At 47.3% G+C, this 25,226-nt stretch overlaps 1 protein-coding gene across 1 annotated transcript in view; it reads left to right on the forward strand.

The window, feature by feature from the left end:
* LOC142257120 (CMP-N-acetylneuraminate-beta-galactosamide-alpha-2,3-sialyltransferase 4-like) overlaps positions 1 to 25,226 on the forward strand; it is a 49,828-nt gene continuing 24,602 nt past the window's right edge. The window contains exon 1 of the mRNA XM_075329208.1: positions 1 to 443. The gene's annotated coding sequence lies outside the window, so the exon portion shown is untranslated. The remainder of the gene's footprint in view (positions 444 to 25,226) is intronic.

A 25,226-nucleotide genomic window follows, 5' to 3' on the forward strand; every position in this document is an offset into this window, starting at 1 on the left:
ACTCGGATGGCCTTCACTCCATGTGGGGTCTAGAACCTCACCCCGCATCATCTTCCACCCACTCCTCACTCCTGCTCCCCTCACCGCTCTGCACACTGCTGAGAGCCACAGCAGTTGACACCTGTTTCGTCAGTATCGGAGATGTGCTGCGGTGGTCCGCTGACCGCATGCACTAATCTTCCCACGTACTCATCCTATCAAACAAGTGTCTGGGCGTCAGTGCACTCAATCTCTGCCACTTCTGGGGCAGGGCCAGGTGGATGGGCCACCGAACCACAGCCAACGTGTCCTCAAAAAGAAGTGACTGCTGCATGATTTGGGGCACAGACTGCTTGGCAGATTTGCAAAGGGATGAGATGGAAGAAAGATGCCCATGATTCCCAAGTGCCAACTCTGCGTTTTCAGCAGAGAACTAGGTGGAAGACACAGCAAAGCATCTGGAGGTACTCTCAGCCGTCCATCTAAAACCGCCTGTACACGCTCTGGCCTCACCATTCATCCAGCAGTATTTGGGCCTACGAAATTACACAGAATGTCCTGTCACGTATATGCACCTGAGGACGGTGTTACATTTGGGCTCGTAATGGGCAGAGATCGACCATGTCCTCTTCCTGCAGCAGTTCCACCTCCACCACCAGCATCACCCTGGCCACGTCCCCCAAATGCTAGAGCTGTATACACCAGGCTGTTAGGGCAGTGTGCATCGGGCTGCTAGGGCAGTATACATCGAGCTGCTAGGGCAGTGTGCATCGGGCTGCTAGGGCAGTGTGCATCGGGCTGTTGGGGCAGTATACATCGGGCTGCTAGGGCAGTGTGCATCGGGCTGTTGGGGCAGTGTGCATCGGGCTGCTAGGGCAGTATACATCGGGCTGCTAGGGCAGTGTGCATCGGGCTGCTAGGGCAGTGTGCATCGGGCTGCTAGGGCAGTGTGCATCGGGCTGCTAGGGCAGTGTGCATCGGGCTGCTAGGGCAGTGTGCATCGGGCTGCTAGGGCAGTGTGCATCGGGCTGTTGGGGCAGTGTGCATCGGGCTGCTAGGGCAGTATACATCGGGCTGTTGGGGCAGTATACATCGGGCTGCTAGGGCAGTGTGCATCGGGCTGCTAGGGCAGTATACATCGGGCTGCTAGGGCAGTATACATCGGGCTGCTAGGGCAGTATACATCAGGCTGCTAGGGCAGTGTGCATCGATCGGGCTGTTGGGGCAGTATACATCGGGCTGTTGGGGCAGTATACATCGGGCTGCTAGGGCAGTGTGCATCGGGCTGTTGGGGCAGTATACATCGGGCTGCTAGGGCAGTGTGCATCGGGCTGTTGGGGCAGTGTGCATCGGGCTGCTAGGGCAGTATACATCGGGCTGCTAGGGCAGTGTGCATCGGGCTGCTAGGGCAGTGTGCATCGGGCTGCTAGGGCAGTGTGCATCGGGCTGCTAGGGCAGTGTGCATCGGGCTGCTAGGGCAGTGTGCATCGGGCTGCTAGGGCAGTGTGCATCGGGCTGCTAGGGCAGTGTGCATCGGGCTGCTAGGGCAGTGTGCATCGGGCTGTTGGGGCAGTATACATCGGGCTGCTAGGGCAGTGTGCATCGGGCTGCTAGGGCAGTATACATCGGGCTGCTAGGGCAGTATACATCGGGCTGCTAGGGCAGTATACATCGGGCTGCTAGGGCAGTGTGCATCGATCGGGCTGTTGGGGCAGTATACATCGGGCTGTTGGGGCAGTATACATCGGGCTGCTAGGGCAGTGTGCATCGGGCTGTTGGGGCAGTATACATCGGGCTGCTAGGGCAGTGTGCATCGGGCTGTTGGGGCAGTGTGCATCGGGCTGCTAGGGCAGTATACATCGGGCTGCTAGGGCAGTGTGCATCGGGCTGTTGGGGCAGTGTGCATCGGGCTGCTAGGGCAGTATACATCGGGCTGCTAGGGCAGTGTGCATCGGGCTGCTAGGGCAGTGTGCATCGGGCTGCTAGGGCAGTGTGCATCGGGCTGCTAGGGCAGTGTGCATCGGGCTGCTAGGGCAGTGTGCATCGGGCTGCTGGGGCAGTGTGCATCGGGCTGTTGGGGCAGTGTGCATCGGGCTGTTGGGGCAGTGTGCATCGGGCTGTTGGGGCAGTGTGCATCGGGCTGTTGGGGCAGTGTGCATCGGGCTGTTGGGGCAGCGTGCACCAGACTTTTGGGGTAGTGAGCATCAGGCTGTTGGGGAAGGAACTGTGTCCCGGGCTGTTGGGGCACTGTGCACCGTGCTGTTGGGGCAAAATGGATCTTCTTTTTTACCATAGAAGAAAATAATCAGACAGAAAGTCCATTTTCCTTCTGGAGGTCATTTTCACACATTCAGGAACCCTAGAGGGGCCACAGGCTCTTTTCCCATGGTTCCCGCCCAAAACATGATTCCGACACCTCCTTGTTGACGTCATAGCCTTGTTGGGATTTGGTGGCTGTTCACCTACCATCCACTACTCCACCATCTGAACCATCCAGGGTTGCACGGTGTTTACTGAGCCAAGTGCAGCCGTGTCTGCTTGTGAGTGCCGTTAGGGGCGGCCGATCTGTAGGTTTGTGCCGAGCCGCAGCCTCTGGAGGATCCTACACCTCGAGGTTCACACATTCCAGACTCTCCAGCAGCTTCAGATCTCTGTGTGCTGATTTGTAATTATTAATTATTTAATTATAATAATATATATAATATATATTATATTATAAATTATTAATGTAAGTATTAATCTGATTCATTTTGTTCTGCAGAAACCTTCCTCATTCTGCCTTTCTAATGGAAATTATCACAGGCGTTTGATTGATTTTAATGATCCAAAGAGCCAAAGACAAAACAACCAGGAGTTTGTCTGAAGAAAAAACTAAATTTCATAACATTTTAATCCAATTTACATAATAATGTGGAAGGCGGTGTATATGACCTCACCTACAGAAGTGTTGCCTGACGTCACCGCAGCACGGTTTGTGCTCGGCCGGGGTTCACTTACTTCATGTCTGTCTTTTGTGACGTCCTCACATATTTTGTAGCTTTCCTGGTTCTGCAGACCACAGGTCAGATACCAAGTGTTTCTCAAGGTAAGGTGGTTTGTGTAGAGAGCATCAATTTTAGAAAAGGAATGTGTCCCGTCCTGTCCTGCACCATGGACACGAACATCGGGGACAACATGACTAATTATTATATGAACTGTACAGTACATTACCTGTACAACATTGTGATCAAAGGAGATCCACACCTGCTACTGCAGCCCCCGCTCATCACTTATCATGCCGACAACCAGCCTGTATATTGTGAGATGTTGTCAGCCTCACCCCTGGTGACGACAATAATAATAATAATAAAAAAATATCTTTATTTCTATAGCGCCAACATATTCCGCAGCGCTTTACAATTCAGGAGGTTCATATACAAACAAATAACAGTTATAGAAAAAACAATAATTGGAGTAAGGAAAAAGAGACAACCCTGCTGGTGAGAGCTTACAACCTACAATGCGATGGGGTGGGGGGGGGGGGTGTTTGGGTACAAGTGCTTATTTACAACGACAATCCAGCCATCTCAATGAGATGGGGGATAGATAATGGCTTCCTGGACCAGTTGGCCAGAGCCTTGAGATGCATTAGGGTGCTATGGAGTTTGACGTGGGGTTAATGTTCTGAGAAGGTGTAGAGGGATTATGTGAATTTAATTTGGCTAGGGAGTGTGATAGGCCACCCTAAAAATATGCGTTTTTAGGGAGCGTCTGAAGCTGAGTAAGTTGTGATTCGTCCTAACTTCTTGGGGTAGAGCGTTCCAGGGGATTGGTGCAGCTCGGGAGAAGTTTTGGATTCGGGAGTGGGAGGTTCGGAATAGTGAGGACGTTAGTCAAAAGTCATTTGCAGAGCGTAGAGAACGAGAGTGGGGTGATAGAGAGGAGGGTGGAGATGTAGGGAGTGCTGCACTGTGGAGAGCTTTGTGGTGATAGAGAGGAGGGTGGAGATGTAGGGAGTGCCACACTGTGGAGAGCTTTGTGGTGATAGAGAGGAGGGTGGAGATGTAGGGGGGGCTGCACTGTGGAGAGCTGTGTGGTGATAGAGAGGAGGGTGGAGATGTAGGGGGTTGCTGCACTGTGGAGAGCTTTGTGGTGATAGACAGAGAGGAGGGTGGAGATGTAGGGGGTGCTGCACTGTGGAGAGCTTTGTGGTGATAGACAGAGAGGAGGGTGGAGATGTAGGGGGTGCTGCACTGTGGAGAGCTTTGTGGTGATAGACAGAGATGAGGGTGGAGATGTAGGGGGTGCTGCACTGTGGAGAGCTTTGTGGTGATAGACAGAGAGGAGGGTGGAGATGTAGGGGGTGCCGCACTGTGGAGAGCTTTGTGGTGATAGAGAGGAGGGTGGAGATGTAGGGGGGCCGCACTGTGGAGAGCTTTGTGGTGATAGAGATGAGGAGGAGATGTAGGGGGAGCTGCACTGTGGAGAGCTTTGTGGTGATAGACAGAGAGGAGGGTGGAGATGTAGGTGGTGCTGCACTGTGGAGAGCTTTGTGGTGATAGAGATGAGGGTGGAGATGTAGGGGGGTGCTGCACTGTGGAGAGCTTTGTGGTGATAGACAGAGAGGAGGGTGGAGATGTAGGGGGGGCCGCACTGTGGAGAGCTTTGTGGTGATAGAGAGGAGGGTGGAGATGTAGGGGGTGCTGCACTGTGGAGAGCTTTGTGGTGATAGACAGAGATGAGGGTGGAGATGTAGGGGGTGCTGCACTGTGGAGAGCTTTGTGGTGATAGACAGAGAGGAGGGTGGAGATGTAGGGGGTGCTGCACTGTGGAGAGCTTTGTGGTGATAGACAGAGATGAGGGTGGAGATGTAGGGGGTGCTGCACTGTGGAGAGCTTTGTGGTGATAGACAGAGAGGAGGGTGGAGATGTAGGGGGTGCTGCACTGTGGAGAGCTTTGTGGTGATAGACAGAGAGGAGGGTGGAGATGTAGGGGGTGCTGCACTGTGGAGAGCTTTGTGGTGATAGACAGAGAGGATGGTGGAGATGTAGGGGGTGCTGCACTGTGGAGAGCTTTGTGGTGATAGACAGAGAGGATGGTGGAGATGTAGGGGGTGCTGCACTGTGGAGAGCTTTGTGGTGATAGAGAGGAGGGTGGAGATGTAGGGGGTGCTGCACTGTGGAGAGCTTTGTGGTGATAGACAGAGATGAGGGTGGAGATGTAGGGGGTGCTGCACTGTGGAGAGCTTTGTGGTGATAGACAGAGATGAGGGTGGAGATGTAGGGGGTGCCGCACTGTGGAGAGCTTTGTGGTGATAGAGAGGAGGGTGGAGATGTAGGGGGTGCCGCACTGTGGAGAGCTTTGTGGTGATAGAGAGGAGGGTGGAGATGTAGGGGGTGCTGCACTGTGGAGAGCTTTGTGGTGATAGACAGAGAGGAGGGTGGAGATGTAGGGGGTGCTGCACTGTGGAGACCTTTGTGGTGATAGAGAAGAGGGTGGAGATGTAGGGGGTGCTGCACTGTGGCGATCTTTGTGGTGATAGACAGAGAGGAGGGTGGAGATGTAGGGGGTGCCGCACTGTGGAGAGCTTTGTGGTGATAGAGAGGAGGGTGGAGATGTAGAGGGTGCTGCACTGTGGAGAGCTTTGTGGTGATAGACAGAGAGGAGGGTGGAGATGTAGGGAGTGCTGCACTGTGGAGAGCTTTGTGGTGATAGACAGAGAGGAGGGTGGAGATGTAGGGGATGCTGCACTGTGGAGAGCTTTGTGGTTATAGACAGAGATGAGGGTGGAGATGTAGGGGGTGCTGCACTGTGGAGAGCTTTGTGGTGATAGACAGAGAGGAGGGTGGAGATGTAGGGGGTGCTGCACTGTGGAGAGCTTTGTGGTGATAGAGAGGAGGGTGGAGATGTAAAGGGTACTGCACTGTGGAGAGCTTTGTGGTGAAAGACAGAGAGGAGGGTGGAGATGTAGGGGGTGCTGCACTGTGGAGAGCTTTGTGGTGATAGAGATGAGAGGGAGATGTAGGGGGTGCTGCACTGTGGAGACCTTTGTGGTGATAGAGAAGAGGGTGGAGATGTAGGGGGTGCTGCACTGTGGAGACCTTTGTGGTGATAGAGAAGAGGGTGGAGATGTAGGGGGTGCTGCACTGTGGAGAGCTTTGTGGTGATAGAGATGAGAGGGAGATGTAGGGGGTGCTGCACTGTGGAGACCTTTGTGGTGATAGAGAAGAGGGTAGAGATGTAGGGGGTGCTGCACTGTGGAGAGCTTTGTGGTGATAGAGATGAGGGTGGAGATGTAGGGGGTGCCGCACTGTGGAGACCTTTGTGGTAATAGAGAAGAGGGTGGAGATGTAGGGGGTGCCGCACTGTGGAGAGCTTTGTGGTGATAGAGATGATGGTGGAGATGTAGGGGGTGCCGCACTGTGGAGACCTTTGTGGTAATAGAGAAGAGGGTGGAGATGTAGGGGGTGCCGCACTGTGGAGAGCTTTGTGGTGATAGAGATGAGGGTGGAGATGTAGGGTGTACCGCACTGTGGAGAGCTTTGTGGTGATAGACAGAGAGGAGGGTGGAGATGTAGGGGGTGCCGCACTGTGGAGAGCTTTGTGGTGATAGAGATGAGGGTGGAGATGTAGGGGGTGCTGCACTGTGGAGAGCTTTGTGGTAATAGAGATGATGGTGGAGATGTAGGGGGTGCCGCACTGTGGAGACCTTTGTGGTGATAGACAGAGAGGAGGGTGGAGATGTAGGTGGTGCCGCACTGTGGAGAGCTTTGTGGTGATGGACAGAGAGGAGGGTGGAGATGTAGGGGGTGCCGCACTGTGGAGAGCTTTGTGGTGATAGACAGAGAGGAGGGTGGAGATGTAGGGGGTGCTGCACTGTGGAGAGCTTTGTGGTGATAGAGATGAGGGTGGAGATGTAGGGGGTGCCGCACTGTGGAGAGCTTTGTGGTGATAGACAGAGAGGAGGGTGGAGATGTAGGGGGTGCTGCACTGTGGAGAGCTTTGTGGTGATAGACAGAGAGGAGGGTGGAGATGTAGGGGGTGCTGCACTGTGGAGAGCTTTGTGGTGATAGAGATGAGGGTGGAGATGTAGGTGGTGCCGCACTGTGGAGAGCTTTGTGGTGATGGACAGAGAGGAGGGTGGAGATGTAGGGGGTGCCGCACTGTGGAGAGCTTTGTGGTGATGGACAGGGAGGAGGGTGGAGATGTAGGGGGTGCTGTACTGTGGAGACCTTTGTGGTGATAGAGATGAGGGTGGAGATGTAGGGGGTACCGCACTGTGGAGAGCTTTGTGGTGATGGACAGAGAGGAGGGTGGAGATGTAGGGGGTGCTGCACTGTGGAGAGCTTTGTGGTGATGGACAGAGAGGAGGGTGGAGATGTAGGGGGTGCTGCAATGTGGAGAGCTTTGTGGTGATAGAGATGAAGGTGGAGATGTAGGGGGTGCCGCACTGTGGAGAGCTTTGTGGTGATAGAGATGAGGGTGGAGATGTAGGGGGGGTGCCGCACTGTGGAGAGCTTTGTGGTGATAGAAAGGAGGGTGGAGATATAGGGGGTGCCGCACTGTGGAGAGCTTTGTGGTGATAGAGATGAGAGTGGAGATGTAGGGGGGTGCCGCACTGTGGAGAGCTTTGTGGTGATAGAGATGAGGGTGGAGATGTAGGGGGTGCCGCACTGTGGAGAGCTTTGTGGTGATAGACAGAGATGAGGGTGGAGATGTAGGGGGTGCCGCACTGTGGAGAGCTTTGTGGTGATAGACAGAGAGGAGGGTGGAGATGTAGGGGGTGCTGCACTGTGGAGAGCTTTGTGGTGATAGAGATGAGGGTGGAGATGTAGGGGGTGCCGCACTGTGGAGAGCTTTGTGGTGATAGAGATGAGGGTGGAGATGTAGGGGGTGCCGCACTGTGGAGAGCTTTGTGGTGATAGACAGAGAGGAGGGTGGAGATGTAGGTGGTGCCGCACTGTGGAGAGCTTTGTGGTGATGGACAGAGAGGAGGGTGGAGATGTAGGGGGTGCCGCACTGTGGAGAGCTTTGTGGTGATGGACAGGGAGGAGGGTGGAGATGTAGGGGGTGCTGTACTGTGGAGACCTTTGTGGTGATAGAGATGAGGGTGGAGATGTAGGGGCTACCGCACTGTGGAGAGCTTTGTGGTGATGGACAGAGAGGATGGTGGAGATGTAGGGGGTGCTGCACTGTGGAGAGCTTTGTGGTGATGGACAGAGAGGAGGGTGGAGATGTAGGGGGTGCTGCAATGTGGAGAGCTTTGTGGTGATAGAGATGAAGGTGGAGATGTAGGGGGTGCCGCACTGTGGAGAGCTTTGTGGTGATAGAGATGAGGGTGGAGATGTAGGGGGGGTGCCGCACTGTGGAGAGCTTTGTGGTGATAGAAAGGAGGGTGGAGATGTAGGGGGTGCCGCACTGTGGAGAGCTTTGTGGTGATAGAGATGAGGGTGGAGATGTAGGGGGGTGCCGCACTGTGGAGAGCTTTGTGGTGATAGAGATGAGGGTGGAGATGTAGGGGGTGCCGCACTGTGGAGAGCTTTGTGGTGATAGACAGAGATGAGGGTGGAGATGTAGGGGGTGCCGCACTGTGGAGAGCTTTGTGGTGATAGACAGAGAGGAGGGTGGAGATGTAGGGGGTGCTGCACTGTGGATAGCTTTGTGGTGATAGACAGAGAGGAGGGTGGAGATGTAGGGGGTGCTGCACTGTGGAGAGCTTTGTGGTGATGGACAGAGAGGAGGGTGGAGATGTAGGGGGTGCTGCAATGTGGAGAGCTTTGTGGTGATAGAGATGAAGGTGGAGATGTAGGGGGTGCCGCACTGTGGAGAGCTTTGTGGTGATAGAGATGAGGGTGGAGATGTAGGGGGGGTGCCGCACTGTGGAGAGCTTTGTGGTGATAGAAAGGAGGGTGGAGATGTAGGGGGTGCTGCACTGTGGAGAGTTTTGTGGTTATAGACAGAGAGGAGGGTGGAGATGTAGGGGGTGCTGCACTGTGGAGAGCTTTGTGGTGATAGAGAGGAGGGTGGAGATGTAGGGGGTGCCGCACTGTGGAGAGCTTTGTGGTGATAGACAGAGATGAGGGTGGAGATGTAGGGGGTGCCGCACTGTGGAGAGCTTTGTGGTGATAGACAGAGAGGAGGGTGGAGATGTAGGGGGTGCTGCACTGTGGAGAGCTTTGTGGTGATAGACAGAGAGGAGGGTGGAGATGTAGGGGGTGCCGCACTGTGGAGAGCTTTGTGGTGATAGAGAGGAGGGTGGAGATGTAGGGGGTGCCGCACTGTGGAGAGCTTTGTGGTGATAGACAGAGAGGAGGGTGGAGATGTAGGGGGTGCCGCACTGTGGAGAGCTTTGTGGTGATAGACAGAGAGGAGGGTGGAGATGTAGGGGGTGCTGCACTGTGGAGAGCTTTGTGGTGATAGAGAGGAGGGTGGAGATGTAGGGGGTGCTGCACTGTGGAGAGCTTTGTGGTGATAGACAGAGAGGAGGGTGGAGATGTAGGGGGTGCCGCACTGTGGAGAGCTTTGTGGTGATAGACAGAGAGGAGGGTGGAGATGTAGGGGGTGCTGCACTGTGGAGAGCTTTGTGGTGATAGACAGAGAGGAGGGTGGAGATGTAGGGGGTGCTGCACTGTGGAGAGCTTTGTGGGTGAGAACAAGCAGTTTGAATTGGATCCTGTGATATATGGGCAGCCAGTGCAATGACTGGCACAGAGCAGAGGCATCCGAGTAGCGATTAGGCTACTTTCACACATCCGGTTTGAGCAGTGCGGCCCAATCCGGCTGTGAAACCTATGCAACGGATGCGGCGAAAACACCGCATCCTTTGCATAAGTTTTTACATGCGGCCCGTCCGTTTTTTTCCGGTTGCGGCATGCTACTGAGCATGCGCAGTAGAAGAAACCGCATGCGGCGGCCGGATGCGTTTTTTTCCGCATCGCGCCGCATCCGGCGTCCATAGGCATGCATTGAAAAATGTGCCGCAGCGACCAGATGCGGCGCGATGCGTTTTTTTTTTGCCGGAGCAAAAAAGGTGCCAGGGAACGTTCCATCCGGCCGCGGCATCTGCTAATCTGCCGCATGCGGCAAAAACCGGACCGAACGGCACCAATGTAAGTCTATGCAAAAAAAACCCGCAACCGGCGGCAAAAAAAACGGTTGCGGTTTTTCTGCAGAGCGCCGTATTGTGCCGCAGAGCAAAAACCGGATGTGTGAAAGTAGCCTTAGCCAGATAGGTGACCCTGACTGCTGTATTATGGACGGACTGTAGAGGAGAGAGTCTAGTTAGGGGGAGACCAATTAATAGAGAGTTGCAGTAGTCAAGGCGGGAGTGGATCAGGGACACGGTGAGGGTTTTTGTCATTTCCATTGTGAGAAAGGGGCGGATTCTAGAGATGTTCATGAGGTGTAAGCGGCAGGAGCGGGCAAGAGATTGTGTATGGGGGGTGAAGGAGAGATCGGTGTCAAGTATAACCCCCAGACAGCGGCCTGCGGCCTAGGACTTATCGTGGTGCCACACACTGAAAGGGAGATGTCAGGTTTAGGAAGGTTGGGAGATGGAGGGAAAAGAAGAAGTTCAGTTTTGGAAAGGTTAAGTTTCAGACAGACATGTGAGCAGAAATGAGACCACACCCCTATATACAGCCCCACCCCCTGGCGATGACATCACTAATATAATGACATGGGAAACTTTTCACTGAACACAGATTTTACCTCAGAATTGAGAATTTTGATTATGACTGAACAATTCTGTCTGATAGGATATAATTAGAGTTGAGCGGATTGGCTATAATCCGGGTCCGACTTATCCGGAGAGAGAGAGAAAGATCGAGAGAGAGATCGAGAGAGAGAGAGAGAGAGAGAAAGATCGAGAGAGAGAGAGAGCGAGAGAGAGAGAGAGAAAGATCGAGAGAGAGAGCGAGAGAAAGATCGAGAGAGAGAGAGAAAGATCGAGAGAGAGAAAGAGAGAGATCGAGAGAGATCGAGAGAGAGAGAGAGAGAAAGATCGAGAGAGAGAAAGAGAGTGATCGAGAGAGAGAGAGAGATCGAGAGAGAGAGAGAAAGATCGAGAGAGAGAGAGAGAGAGAAAGATCGAGAGAGAGAGAAAGATCGAGAGAGAGAGAGAGAGAAAGATCGAGAGAGAGAGAGAGAGAAAGATCGAGAGAGAGAGAGAGAAAGAGAGAGATTGAGAGAGAGAGAAAGATCGAGAGAGAGAGAAAGATCGAGAGAGAGAGAGAGATCGAGAGAGAGATCGAGAGAGAGAGAGATGCCTCCTATGTACAAGAATATAACTACTATAATACTGCTCCTATGTACAAGAATATAACTACTATAATACTGCCCCCTATGTACAAGAATATAACTACTATAATACTGCTCCTATGTACAAGAATATAACTACTATAATACTGCTCCCTATGTAGAAGAATATAACTACTATAATACTGCCCCTATGTACAAGAATATAACTACTATAATACTGCCCCCTGTGTACAAGAATATAACTACTATAATACTGCCCCCTATATACAAGAATATAACTACTATAATACTGCCCCTATGTACAAGAATATAACTACTATAATACTGCTCCTATGTACAAGAATATAACTACTATAATACTGCCCCTATATACAAGAATATAACTACTATAATACTGCTCCTATGTACAAGAATATAACTACTATAATACTGCCCCCTATATACAAGAATATAACTACTATAATACTGCTCCCTATATACAAGAATATAACTACTATAATACTGCCCCTATATACAAGAATATAACTACTATAATACTGCTCCTATGTACAAGAATATAACTACTATAATACTGCCCCTATATACAAGAATATAACTACTATAATACTGCTCCTATGTACAAGAATATAACGACTATAATACTGCTCCTATGTACAAGAATATAACGACTATAATACTGCTCCTATGTACAAGAATATAACTACTATAATACTGCCCCTATGTACAAGAATATAACTACTATAATACTGCCCCTATGTACAAGAATATAACTACTATAATACTGCCCCTATGTACAAGAATATAACTACTATAATACTGCTCTATGTACAAGAATATAACTACTATAATACTGCTCCTATGTACAAGAATATAACTACTATAATACTACCACTATGTACAAGAATATAACTACTATAATACTGCCCCTATGTACAAGAATATAACTACTATAATACTGCCCCTATGTACAAGAATATAACTGCTATAATACTGCCTCCTATGTACAAGAATATAACTACTATAATACTGCCCCTATGTACAAGAATATAACTGCTATAATACTGCCCCTATGTACAAGAATATAACTACTATAATACTGCTCTATGTACAAGAATATAACTACTATAATACTGCTCCTATGTACAAGAATATAACTACTATAATACTACCCCTATGTACAAGAATATAACTACTATAATACTGCCCCTATGTACAAGAATATAACTACTATAATACTGCCCCCTATATACAAGAATATAACTACTATAATACTGCCCCTATGTACAGGAATATAACTACTATAATACTGTCCCTATATACAAGAATATAACTACTATAATACTGCCCCTATGTACAAGAATATAACTACTATAATACTGCTCCTATATACAAGAATATAACTACTATAATACTGCTCCTATGTACAAGAATATAACTACTATAATACTGCCCCCTATATACAAGAATATAACTACTATAATACTGCTCCTATATACAAGAATATAACTACTATAATACTGCCCCTATGTACAAGAATATAACTACTATAATTCTGCTCCTATATACAAGAATATAACTACTATAATTCTGCTCCTATATACAAGAACATAACTACTATAAGGGTATGTGCGCACGTTTCGTAATGTAAATGCTGAAAATTCCGCAGCGATTTGGCAGTGCATGTGCGTTTCAAAATGCATGTATTGTGACTGCAGAATAGATGCAGATTTCATGCGCTCTGTATGCTTTCTCTCCCTATAGACAGAGTGGGAGCAGCATCCAAAGCACACAAAATAAGTGACATGTTGCTTCTTAGAATGCAGCGATTCAGCAACAAATTGCAGCATGCAAATTGCTGTGTTCTAAAACGCAACGTGCGGATGGAATTTCCACAAGTCACATAAACTTTGCTGGGGATGCAGAACGCATGCGTTTACACTGCAGTGCAAAGCACAGTGTAAACACATTAAATTATGCAGCGTGCGCACATAGCCTAATACTGTCCCCATGTACAAGAATATAACTACTATAATACTGCTTTTATATATAAAAAATACTATAAACTTCCCTATGAATTTACATATTTTGTGAAAGTCTCAGGTAATAATCCCTTTAATTTTTTATTATACTCTTGAATTATACAGGCCATTCTTCTTCTTTGCTTCTAGGTTAAATTATACCTTATTCCCAGAGAATATCAAGGAATTATGAAGATATATATGCTAAAATAAAATAAATTTTATTCATAACATAATTATAATATTTATTTGTGTATAATATTTATTCGTTTATATAGCGCTATTAATTCCACTGTGCTTTACATACATCAGCAACACTGTCCCCACTGGGGCTCACAATCTAAGGTCCCCATCAGTATATTTTTTAATTAAAATTGATGAGATAAAAACCACAAATAGGGATAACCCCCCCCCCCCTCAATATAGGAGCCGTCACTACCATAGATAAATATATACCTGTGATGTTAAATATATAAAGAGGTCTCACTCCAAGAAATATTCAGTGTCAGGTGTAGAAAGATATTTATGATAGCAATAGCAGTCACGGTAACAACCGCAAAACAGAAGGTGTGAACAGCAAATAAATCAATAAAGGTCACGAACTATGAAAGAATTTTGTCGCTGAGAAGGATAAAATGTGACAGGTGAATGCAAATAATAATATGAAGCAAAGTGCTTAATTATGAACCCAAGCCAAGCTACATCTGCCAAAAACAACTGAAGGTGTGACACGAACAATAGTGTGCTATCATGTGGATAAATATGAAAGGCAAGTGCCTTCTTTTATATGAAAATGGCCATTACTACTTACACTGCAAGTACATGGTGGGAGATCAGCAGGTAGTGTCCTCACCCCTATGCAGTTTTGCCTACAGCTTCTACAGGGGGGTGTGTCTCATTATCTACAGATCTTTGCTTTACATTATTATTTGCATTCACCTACATTGTCACATTTTAGCCTTCTCAGCGCCAAAATTCTATCATAGTTTGTGACTTTTACAGATTTGTTATTCACACCTTCTCTTTTGCTGTTGTTACTATGGCTGCTATTGCTATATTGCTAGCACAAATATCTTGCTACATGTGACACCGGGAGTAATAAATATTGAGTTTTGTTTATCCCAGTTTGTGGTTTTTATCACAGATTAATTTGAACATTATATGCTCAGTTAAAATACATTTAATTTATATCTCTTCATAATTCCTTGATATTCCCTGGGAATGTGTCCAGACGTTGGCGTGCACTTCAAGACTGAAGAAGACATACTTTGCTTCTAGATTGTAATGTTACAGGTAAGGGAGGAGCAGGGAGGCAGGGAAATCGGAGGGAAGCTGTCTAATGGGCAGAGAGGCAGGGAAGTCAGAGGAAGCTGTCTAATGAGCAGAGAGCGGGGAGTTTAGCTGGTGTTTCCAGAGAGGCGGCTCATGACTGGAGGTAATTCCGGACATTATTTCTAGGGTGATATAAATAATAATGATAATTACTGATAAGGGCACAATATTGATTGTGTGGAGGATATAGTCAGAAAGAGTTGCGTTGCAGGAGGAATTACACAAATGGGTTGCCTTTTGGGTGTGGAGGATGGAAGTTCTGCATTTATGATCAGGAATTACAAATATTAATAATCAAAAAATCCACTAGAAATGCGGCCAATGACACTTTGTATCAGCAGTTTGTTCTATACAATAATTAAGCATAGGTAAAGGAAATGTTAAGGTTCCTCTATGGTTGGCATGATTTTTCGGAGCAGTTTAAGCTCTTCCATCCATTTTTATGGACTTCAGAGGGATTTCGATATTTTAATGAGTGAAGTCCAGCCGCTGCTCATACAGCATGGAGCGAGGTTTTATCAAATTAGTTGAAGTTTTTATTTTTTTTTTTCTTTAAACATGTATTTGGTTTATTCTAATATGATTACAATGGAAGCATATATTGTCATGTAACAGAAACATTGTAGTTATAATAAGTTGCTGATACATTACTGTGTAACGACATACGGCCGGAGAAAAGACACAAGTCCAACAAGTTCATCCAGGGAGGGGAGAGAATGTGAATGGAGAGGTCTGGGAAAATGTCAGAATGAACTATGGAGCTGGTGTTGACATATTATCCATAGTGATGCCATGTAACCTGTTTGTCAAGTGGAAACGCCCAAGTAATTGTTACCTGCAGTCCTATGTAACATTACTGATAACAGAATGATAACTCTCTTTGTACAGATAATGCAATAGATGTCATTTGCAGTCCTATGTAACACCACAGATAATACAGGGATAACCCTCTGAGGACAGATAATGTAGTAGATGTCACCTGCAGTCCTATGTAACACCACAGATAACACAGTGATATCTCTGAGTACAGATAATGTAGCAGTTGCTACTTGTAGTTCTAGAGCTGATTGCAGCTTTTTTTGCTGCCTGAGGTGAAAATTGAAATGGCACTCCTCTGCCTGTTCAATTTAAACCTGCAGTGAACAAATGTGACTTCAACATCAAAACACCCACCAGTACCTAAATTCAGCACCAAAACAGTACAGGAATAGAGTAGAAAAAACACCATCAGTACAAGAATACATAAAGGGAACCACCTTCAGAATATGAATACAGCACCAGAACCACCATTGGGTAAGGAATACAGCCCCATAATGACAATCAGTATAGGAATAAAGCACCAGAAAACCACCATCATTACAGAAATAAAACACCAGAATGTACACCAGTAAAGGAATACATCACCAGAATCACCATCAGTACAGGAATAAATCAACAGAACCACCTTCTTTACAGGAATTCAGTACTAGAACTAACATCAGTACATGAATACAGCCTCAGAATCACTATCAGTACAACAAAACAGCACCAGAAAACCACCTTCAGTATAGGAATACATCATTAGAATAACCATCAGTACAGCAATACATCACCAGAACAACCATCAGTACAAGAATACATCAATGGAACCACCTTCTGTACAGGAATGCAGTACCAGAACTAACACCAGTACAGGAATACAGCCCCAGAACCACCATCAGTACAAGAATACAATCACCAGATCATTAGTACAGGGATACAACAATGGAACCACTTTCAGAACAGGAAAACACCCCAATAACCACCATCAGTACAGGACTATATCACCAGAATCACCATCAGTACAGGAATACATCAATAGAACCACATTCAGTAGATGAATACATCAACAGAACCACCTTTAGTACAGGAATAGAACACCAGACCCAGCAACAGTACAGGAATACAAGACCAAAACCAGTATCAGTACTGGAACACATCACCAAAACCACCATCAGTAGAGGAATACATAACCAGAACCACCATCAATATAGAAAAATACAGCCCTGGAACCATCAGTACAGACAAAGCACCAAAACCACCTTCTGTACAACATGCAGTTTCAGAACTATCAGTACAGGAATACAGCCCCAGAATCAGCATCAGAAAAGGAAAACAGCACCGAACTACCATCTGTACAAAAATACAGCACCAGAACACCACCAGTACAGGAATACATAAACAGAATCACCATCAGTACAGGAATACTGCACCAAGACCACCATCAAATCAGGAATACATAACTGAAATCACAATCAGAAAAGGAATACATGTTGTAAACCACAATCAGTACAAGAATACAGCACCAGAACCACAATCTGTACAGGAATATAGTTCCAGAAAACTACCATCAGTACATGAGACCGCACCCAAAAACCATCAGTACAGGAATACAGCACCAGAACCATCATCAGTACAGGAGTACATCAAAAGAACCACCACCAGTACAGGAATTCTTATACAGAACCACATTCAGTACAGGAGAATACATTAACAGAATAACCTTCAGCACAGGAATATAGAACAAGCAACAGTACAGGAATACAATACCAAAACCAGTATCAGTACAGGAATACATCATCAGAACTACCATCAGAACAAGAATACAGCACCAGAAGTACTATCAGGAAAGGGGTACATCACTAAACCACCATCGGTACAGGGATACAATCACAAGAACCACCATAAGTACAGGAACAGAGCACCAGCATCACCATCAGAACAGGAATACATTACCAGAACCACTCTCAGAACAGGAATACTACTTTATACGGTTTCCTCTTCACTGTGTCCCCCATACTAAGTTCCTCACACTGCCCCCTCCAGTCTGCTACCATTCTCAGTGTGTTGGCCTCTCTATATTGCCTCCTCTTTCTACTGCCCCCTCTTTATACCATGCCTCCTCCTTGCAGCTACCCATACAAAGTATCATAGCCACCACAGCCCTCTAAATATAGTATGATGGCTCCACAGCCCCCAAACACAGTATATTGGGTTCCACAGCCCCGCCAACTTCTAGACCATATAATGAAAAAAAAATAAGCAAAAAAAAATTATATTTATATATATATATCATATATCATATATATATATATATATATATATATATATATATATATATATATATGTATATATATATATATATATATATATATATATATAATACAATATCCTGGCTTTCTGTCCATCAAAAACCTTTGTCTTCTCTTCCAACCTGTCTAACATTGGTCCTCCGCAGGTTGTTGTCACGCTACCCGAAGTCCCCAGTGTGGTGCCGGCTTCCAATAGTCTGCAGACCAGAAATACTCTGCAGCCTATTAGAGGCAGAGTAGGGAGCTGGTGGCTCTCTGCTTCACTACAGCTTTTAACAATAACGGTGTCCTTAAAGGTATCCAATAATGTTAACAAAATATTTGCAGGCCGATGTCGCCCTCTGCTGGGGAGTGGCAGAATTACTTAGGCTGCTGCCTGAAGTCAGATGCTCATCTCACCTCATGGCAAAATAAGCCTGCGCCGTCCTCTGTAACACCACAGGACTTCTGTAGACCGTCACTCACTCTCTGTTACAGTTATCTGAGTCACAAAAAAACTTTCAATAATCCCACAAGCTCTAGACATAAATTTGTCATCACATTGGTCTGATTAATTTAGTTGCAAGGTCATTCTTATCACTTAGTGATCGCTGCTAATAGCGGAACTTGAGCACATAAAATGTTGTCATTTAAAAACTACAAATTATCTCAGAAGAAACTCCACTGATAATGGCTGTCAGTGGAAAAAATATCATTATGCAATTTGGAAGTCAAATATAATTAAAAAAAAACGCCAGTGAAAAAAATAAGAAATAGCTTCAGCTGAAGGGGTTAAATGACGTAACACTATGGCGTTTTCATTGTAACAGCATTAGCAATATTTTTTACTGTAACAGTAGTTATCCCATTAAGGACGATACCTGCAAGGAGTTTGTAAGTTCTGTTGTGTGGGTTTCCTCCACGTTCTTTGCAACACTGCAAAGACTGAAAGGGAATGTAGATTGTGAGCCCCAATGGGCACAGAGATGACGTCTGTACAGCGCTGTGGAATTAATACCGCTATATAAGTGAGGAAAATAAATACTATGGATACTTTACTGTATCAGCAGTGAGTATGTGTAGTTTACTGTATGAGCAGTGACACTATGGTCTTGGCCTCACAATTTCATTACAGTCAATTGACTGAAGGTCATAAAGGGTCCGCAAGCCTTTCATAAAGACAGCATATAGTTACAACTTATAGGTATGGAGATGTGTGACTGGCAGGGCGAGCACAGGACACCACTGCCACCATTTAGGTCACCTGTGAACAGCACACATTGTATGGGAGAATCACAGAAATATTGGATCACTCCGTGACCGTGACTGGATGACTTTAGGAATTATTTCACTCTAAAATCTCTTGATAATTCTCTGATTTCATGGTTCCTGTGATACGGTCAAGGCCTTCAGTACCAGACGCTGCAAAGCAGCCCCACAGCATTGTGGATCCTCCACCATGCTTAACTATTGGTAGGGTGTTCTTTTCCTTATAAGCTTGATTGCACCGCCTCCAAACTAACTGTTGCTTGCATTGCCAAAGAGATCTATTTTTGTTTCATCTGTCCACAGAACATTTACCCAGAAGGATTGTGGTTTGTCCTTGGTAAAGATCAGTCGTTCCTTTTTATGTCTTTTCTTCAGCAGTGGTTTCTTCCTTGGCCTTCGCTGATAAGCTCTACTTGGTTTAGTGTGCGGTGTATGTTACTTGAGGAAACCATGACCCCAGACTTTTCCAGGTCGGCCTTCAGGTCTCTGGATGCTTGACATGGTGTTTTTTTCTTCAAAGACATCTTTTGCTGTCAATTTTCCTCTTTCCCCCACGTCTAGGGAGGTTCTTGATGGTACCATGCTTCTCAAACTTCTTAATAACATTGCACACTGTTGAAACTGGTCTTTGGAGATGGCTGTATACCCTTGTGTTTGCTAATAGCAGTTTGGATGTCCTCAGACCGCTCCTTTGTCTTCAACATTGTGACACAGGACCAGGGCCGACCATGTGGCTTTATAAAACACGGAAGTCATCATTCATTGGCTAATTCATGTCACCTGGGCAGCGACAATTTATCACAGGTGATTCTCATTTGTGATTCACCCCATGCGAGTCACAATGTGTTTCCAAAATAATCTAATGTAAAGGGCCGATACCAGCGTCACAGCAGATTTAGGTTTTTCTATTTTTCCTCCCATTGTTTTTTTGTTTTTAAATTGTTGTTTATCTTTTGTATTTAACACAAGTAACGAGTGCGCGATACAAAAAAGCTGATATTCCACATTATAGAATGACACTTCATGGGTGCCAATAATGATGAGCAGGACTGTATGGTGGTGTTACTTAAGCACTTTGTGGTATTAATACTTGGGCATTGTTGAATGCGCCTGTGTTCTATCTTAAATATTTAGTTTTCTTTCTTTCTTTCAAGACAAGGTACATGGTCGGATTGTGTGGTTAATCTTTTTTTATTATTATTATTATTATTATTACTTAAACAGCCTGCAGCTGGATCTCAAGCCATGGCGGCTTGACTTAAGGCCCCGTCACACTAAGCAACATCGCTAGCAACATCGCTGCTAACGAACAACTTTTGTGACGTAGCAGCGATGTTGCTAGCGATGTTGCTGTGTGTGACATCCAGCAACAACCTGGCCCCTGCTGTGAGGTCGTTGGTTGTTGCTGAATGTCCTGGGCCATTTTTTAGTTGTTGCTGTCCCGCTGTGAAGCGCACATCGCTGTGTGTGACAGCGAGACAGCAACAACTAAATGTGCAGGCAGCAGGAGCCGGCTTCTGCAGAGGCTGGTAACCACAGTAAACATCGGGTAACCAAGAAGCCCTGTCCTTGGTTACCCGATATTTACCTTTGTTACCAGCCTCTGCCGCTCTCACTGTCAGTGCCGGCTCCTGCTCTGTGCACATGTAGCTGCAGGACACATCGGGTTAATTAACCCGATGTGTGCTGTAGCTAGGAGAGCAAGGAGCCAGCGCTAAGCAGTGTGCGCTGCTCCCTGCTCTGTGCACATGTAGCTGCAGCACACATCGGGTAATTAACCCGATGTGTGCTGTAACTAGGAGAGCAGGGAGCCAGCGCTCAGTGTGCGCTGCTCCCTGCTCTCTGCACGTGTAGCTCCGTGCGCTGGTAACCAAGGTAAATATCGGGTTGGTTTCGCGATATTTACCTTAGTTACCAAGCGCAGCATCTTCCACGCGGCGCTGGGGGCTGGTCACTGGTTGCTGTGGTGAGCTCACCAGCAACTCGTGTAGCCACGCTCCAGCGATCCCTGCCAGGTCAGGTTGCTGGTGGGATCGCTGGAGCGTCGCAGTGTGACATCTCACCAGCAACCTCCTAGCAACTTATCAGCGATCCCTATCGTTGTTGGGATCGCTGGTAAGTTGCTTAGTGTGACTGGACCTTTAAACTAGGGTCTTCTCCGCCTAGATAGATCCACCAGGGTCTTCTCCGCCTAGATAGGTCCACCAGGGTCTTCTCCGCCTAGATAGGTCCACCAGGGTCTTCTCCGCCTAGATAGGTCCACCAGGGTCTTCTCCGCCTAGATAGGTCCACTAGGGTCTTCTCCACCTAGATAGATCCACCAGAGTCTTCTCCGCCTAGATAGATCCACCAGGTTCTTTCCGCCTAAATAGGTCCACCAAGGTCTTCTCCACCTAGATAGGTCCACCAGGGTCTTCTCTGCCTAGATAGATCCACCAGGGTCTTCTCCGCCTAGATAGATCCACCAGGTTCTTTCCGCCTAGATAGGTCCACCAGGTTCTTTCCGCCTAGATAGGTCCACCAGGTTCTTTCCGCCTAGATAGGTCCACCAGGTTCTTTCCGCCTAGATAAGTCCACCAGGGTCTTCTCCGCCTAGATAAGTCCACCAGGGTCTTCTCCGCCTAGATAGGTCCACCAGGGTCTTCTCCGCCTAGATAGGTCCACCAGGGTCTTCTCCACCTAGATAGGTCCACCAGGGTCTTCTCAGCCTAGATAGATCCACCAGGTTCTTTCCGCCTAGATAGGTCCACCAGGTTCTTTCCGCCTAGATAGGTCCACCAAGGGTCTTCTCCGCCTAGATAAGTCAATCAGGGTCTTCTCCACCTAGATAAGTCAATCAGAGTCTTCTCTACCTAGATAGGTCCATCAGGATCTTCTCCACCTAGATAGGTCTACCAGGGTCTTCTCCGCATAGATAAGTCTACCATGATCTTCTCCGCCATTTTCTTCATTGTATCAAGCCATTGGGTTGCCGGTCTTCTTCTTTACCTTGTTCCTTCAATTCTTCTGGCTATGATATCCTTCTCCAGTAATTGTTCTCTTCGTATGAGGTGTAGGAGAGTTGTAGTTTGGTTATCCTTTTTTTTTTTATTTGCCTAAAATTGAAATCTATCCAAACGGAAAAATGTTCAACACAGTATAAGAAACAAAGGGAAAACAAACAAATGTAAAATGTTGCACCCTGTTACAATTACTTAAAATCACTCTTTATCGATCTGTTTATTTTGATATGTCTAACATGTGAAGCAGGTCGGTGGTGGTCCAGGTCTGGGACCCCCACTAATTACAGCTTGCTGCTAAGCAGGCAGAGGTGCTGAGCTTCTGAGTTGAGCACATGCTCAATAGTAAGTCTATGGATCCTACGTCACGCTCAAAGAACTCACGTTCACCCGTTAGTTCTGCCAATAAGCTATATGGGTGCAGTGCAGTATTTTCTTTGGCTTCCTCCACATATATGCTTTGTTATAGGCAGATTGTCACAATGCCAAATCAATCCTGCAATTGTGTTCTGTAATTCCCTTTTCCAGAATGTGTACAAAGAAATAGCAGTGAACATACAAAGGCAAACTCAGCGAGTGGCACCGTGCCAAACTCTATATATTCAGCGGCGGATTATTATTACATGACAGGTCATTATTTATGAGATGCAAATAGGGGCATGTGCAGGGCGGGCAGGGTAAATACAATCATATGAAAAAGTTTGGGCACCCCTATTAATGTGAACCTTTTTTCTTTATAACAATTTGGGTTTTTGCTATTTCAGTTTCATATATCTAATAACTGATGGACTGAGGAATATTTCTGGATTGAAATGAGGTTTATTGTACTAACAGAAAATGTGCAATCCGCATTTAAACGAGTCCCATCATATCATCTCCCAGTCGCACCAGATATGTGCAAACTAAGGGCTTCCACTCCAGGCTCAGCAAAGATGTCAGTTCCCCATCCACATCCAAAACAGAAGCAAAACGGGTCATACGTCCATCTATGTCTATAAACATTTTTTTTTTATTTCAGTTTGGACCATCTATCACTTCAATACGTATTAAAACTAGTGATGAGCGAGCGGGCACTACCATGCTTAGGTGCTCGGTACTCGTAACTAATGATGATGAGTGGGCACTACCATGCTCGGGTGCTCAGTACTGGTAACTAGTGATGAGCGGGCACTACCATGCTCAGGTGCTCAGTACTGGTAACTAGTGATCAGCGGGCACTACCATGCTCGGGTGCTCAGAACTGGTAAATAGTGATGAGCGGGCACTACCATGCTCAGGTGCTCAGTACTGGTAACTAGTGATGAGCGGGCACTACCATGCTCGGCTGCTCAGTAATGGTAACTAGTGATGAGCGGGCACTACCATGCTCGGGTGCTCAGTACTGGTAACTAGTGATGAGCGGGCACTACAATGCTCGGGTGCTCAGTACTGGTAACTAATGATGAGTGGGCACTACCATGCTCGGGTGCTCAGTACTGGTAACTTGTGATGAGCGGGCACTACCATGCTCGGGTGCTCAGTACTGGTAACTATTGATGAGCGGGCACTACCATGCTCGGGTGCTCAGTACTGGTAACTAGTGATGAGCGGCCACTACCATGCTCGGGTGCTCAGTACTGGTAACTAGTGATGAGCGGCCACTACCATGCTCGGGTGCTCAGTACTGGTAACTAATGATGAGTGGGCACTACCATGCTCGGGTGCTCAGTACTGGTAACTTGTGATGAGCGGGCACTACCATGCTCGGGTGCTCAGTACTGGTAACTATTGATGAGCGGGCACTACCATGCTCGGGTGCTCAGTACTGGTAACTAGTGATGAGCGGCCACTACCATGCTCAGGTGCTCAGTACTGGTAACTAGTGATGAGCGGGCACTACAATGCTCGGGTGCTCAGTACTGGTAACTAGTGATGAGCGGCACTACCATGCTCGGGTGCTCAGTACTGGTAACTAGTGATGAGCGGGCACTACCATGCTCAGGTGCTCAGTACTGGTAACTAGTGATGAGCGGCACTACCATGCTCGGGTGCTCAGTACTGGTAACTAGTGATGAGTGGGCACTACCATGCTCAGGTGCTCAGTACTGGTAACTAGTGATGAGCGGGCACTACCATGCTCGGGTGCTCTGTACTGGTAACTAGTGATGAGCGGGCACTACCATGCTCGGGTGCTCAGTACTGGTAACTAGTGATGAGCGGGCACTACCATGCTCAGGTGCTCAGTACTGGTAACTAGTGATGAGCGGCACTACCATGCTCGGGTGCTCAGTACTGGTAACTAGTGATGAGCGGGCACTATCATGCTCGGGTGCTCAGTACTGGTAACTAGTGATGAGCGGGCACTACCATGCTCGGGTGCTCTGTACTGGTAACTAGTGATGAGTGGGCACTACCATGCTCGGCTGCTCAGTACTGGTAACTAGTGATGAGTGGCACTACCATGCTCGGGTGCTCAGTACTGGTAACTAGTGATGAGAGGGCACTACCATGCTCGGGTGCTCAGTACTGGTAACTAGTGATGAGCGGGCACTACCATGCTCAGGTGCTCAGTACTGGTAACTAGTGATGAGCGGGCACTACCATGCTCAGGTGCTCAGTACTGGTAACTAGTGATGAGCGGGCACTACCATGCTCGGGTGCTCAGTACTGGTAACTAGTGATGAGCGGGCACTACAATGCTCGGGTGCTCAGTACTGGTAACTAGTGATGAGCGGCACTACCATGCTCGGCTGCTCAGTACTGGTAACTAGTGATGAGCGGCACTACCATGCTCGGGTGCTCAGTACTGGTAACTAGTGATGAGCGGGCACTACCATGCTCGGCTGCTCAGTACTGGTAACTAGTGATGAGCGGGCACTACCATGCTCGGGTGCTCCGTACTGGTAACTAGTGATCAGCGGGCACTACCATGCTCGGGTGCTCTGTACTGGTAACTAGTGATGAGCGGGCACTACCATTCTCGGGTGGTCTGTACTGGTAACTAGTGATCAGCGGGCACTACCATGCTCGGCTGCTCAGTATTGGTAACTAGTGATGAGCGGGCACTACCATGCTCGGGTGCTCAGTACTGGTAACTAGTAGAAGATGGTCCGGAACAATGCTCGAGTTCCCCATTGACTTCCATTATACTCCATACAAAAGTTGAGGCTTTCTAAGTAGTCCGACCTGCTCGTTTCGAGTGCCGGACCCCCGAGCATGGGAGTGCTCGCTCATCACTAATTTCAGCGTATTGCTATACATTTCAGAATGTCTCAAATTGCAAATAATGGAGAAAAGAAACGGTTTTTTTTTTGTATGTCCAA

This window comes from Anomaloglossus baeobatrachus, chromosome 11 (assembly GCF_048569485.1).
Source record: "Anomaloglossus baeobatrachus isolate aAnoBae1 chromosome 11, aAnoBae1.hap1, whole genome shotgun sequence".
NCBI classification, from domain to species: domain Eukaryota; kingdom Metazoa; phylum Chordata; class Amphibia; order Anura; family Aromobatidae; genus Anomaloglossus; species Anomaloglossus baeobatrachus.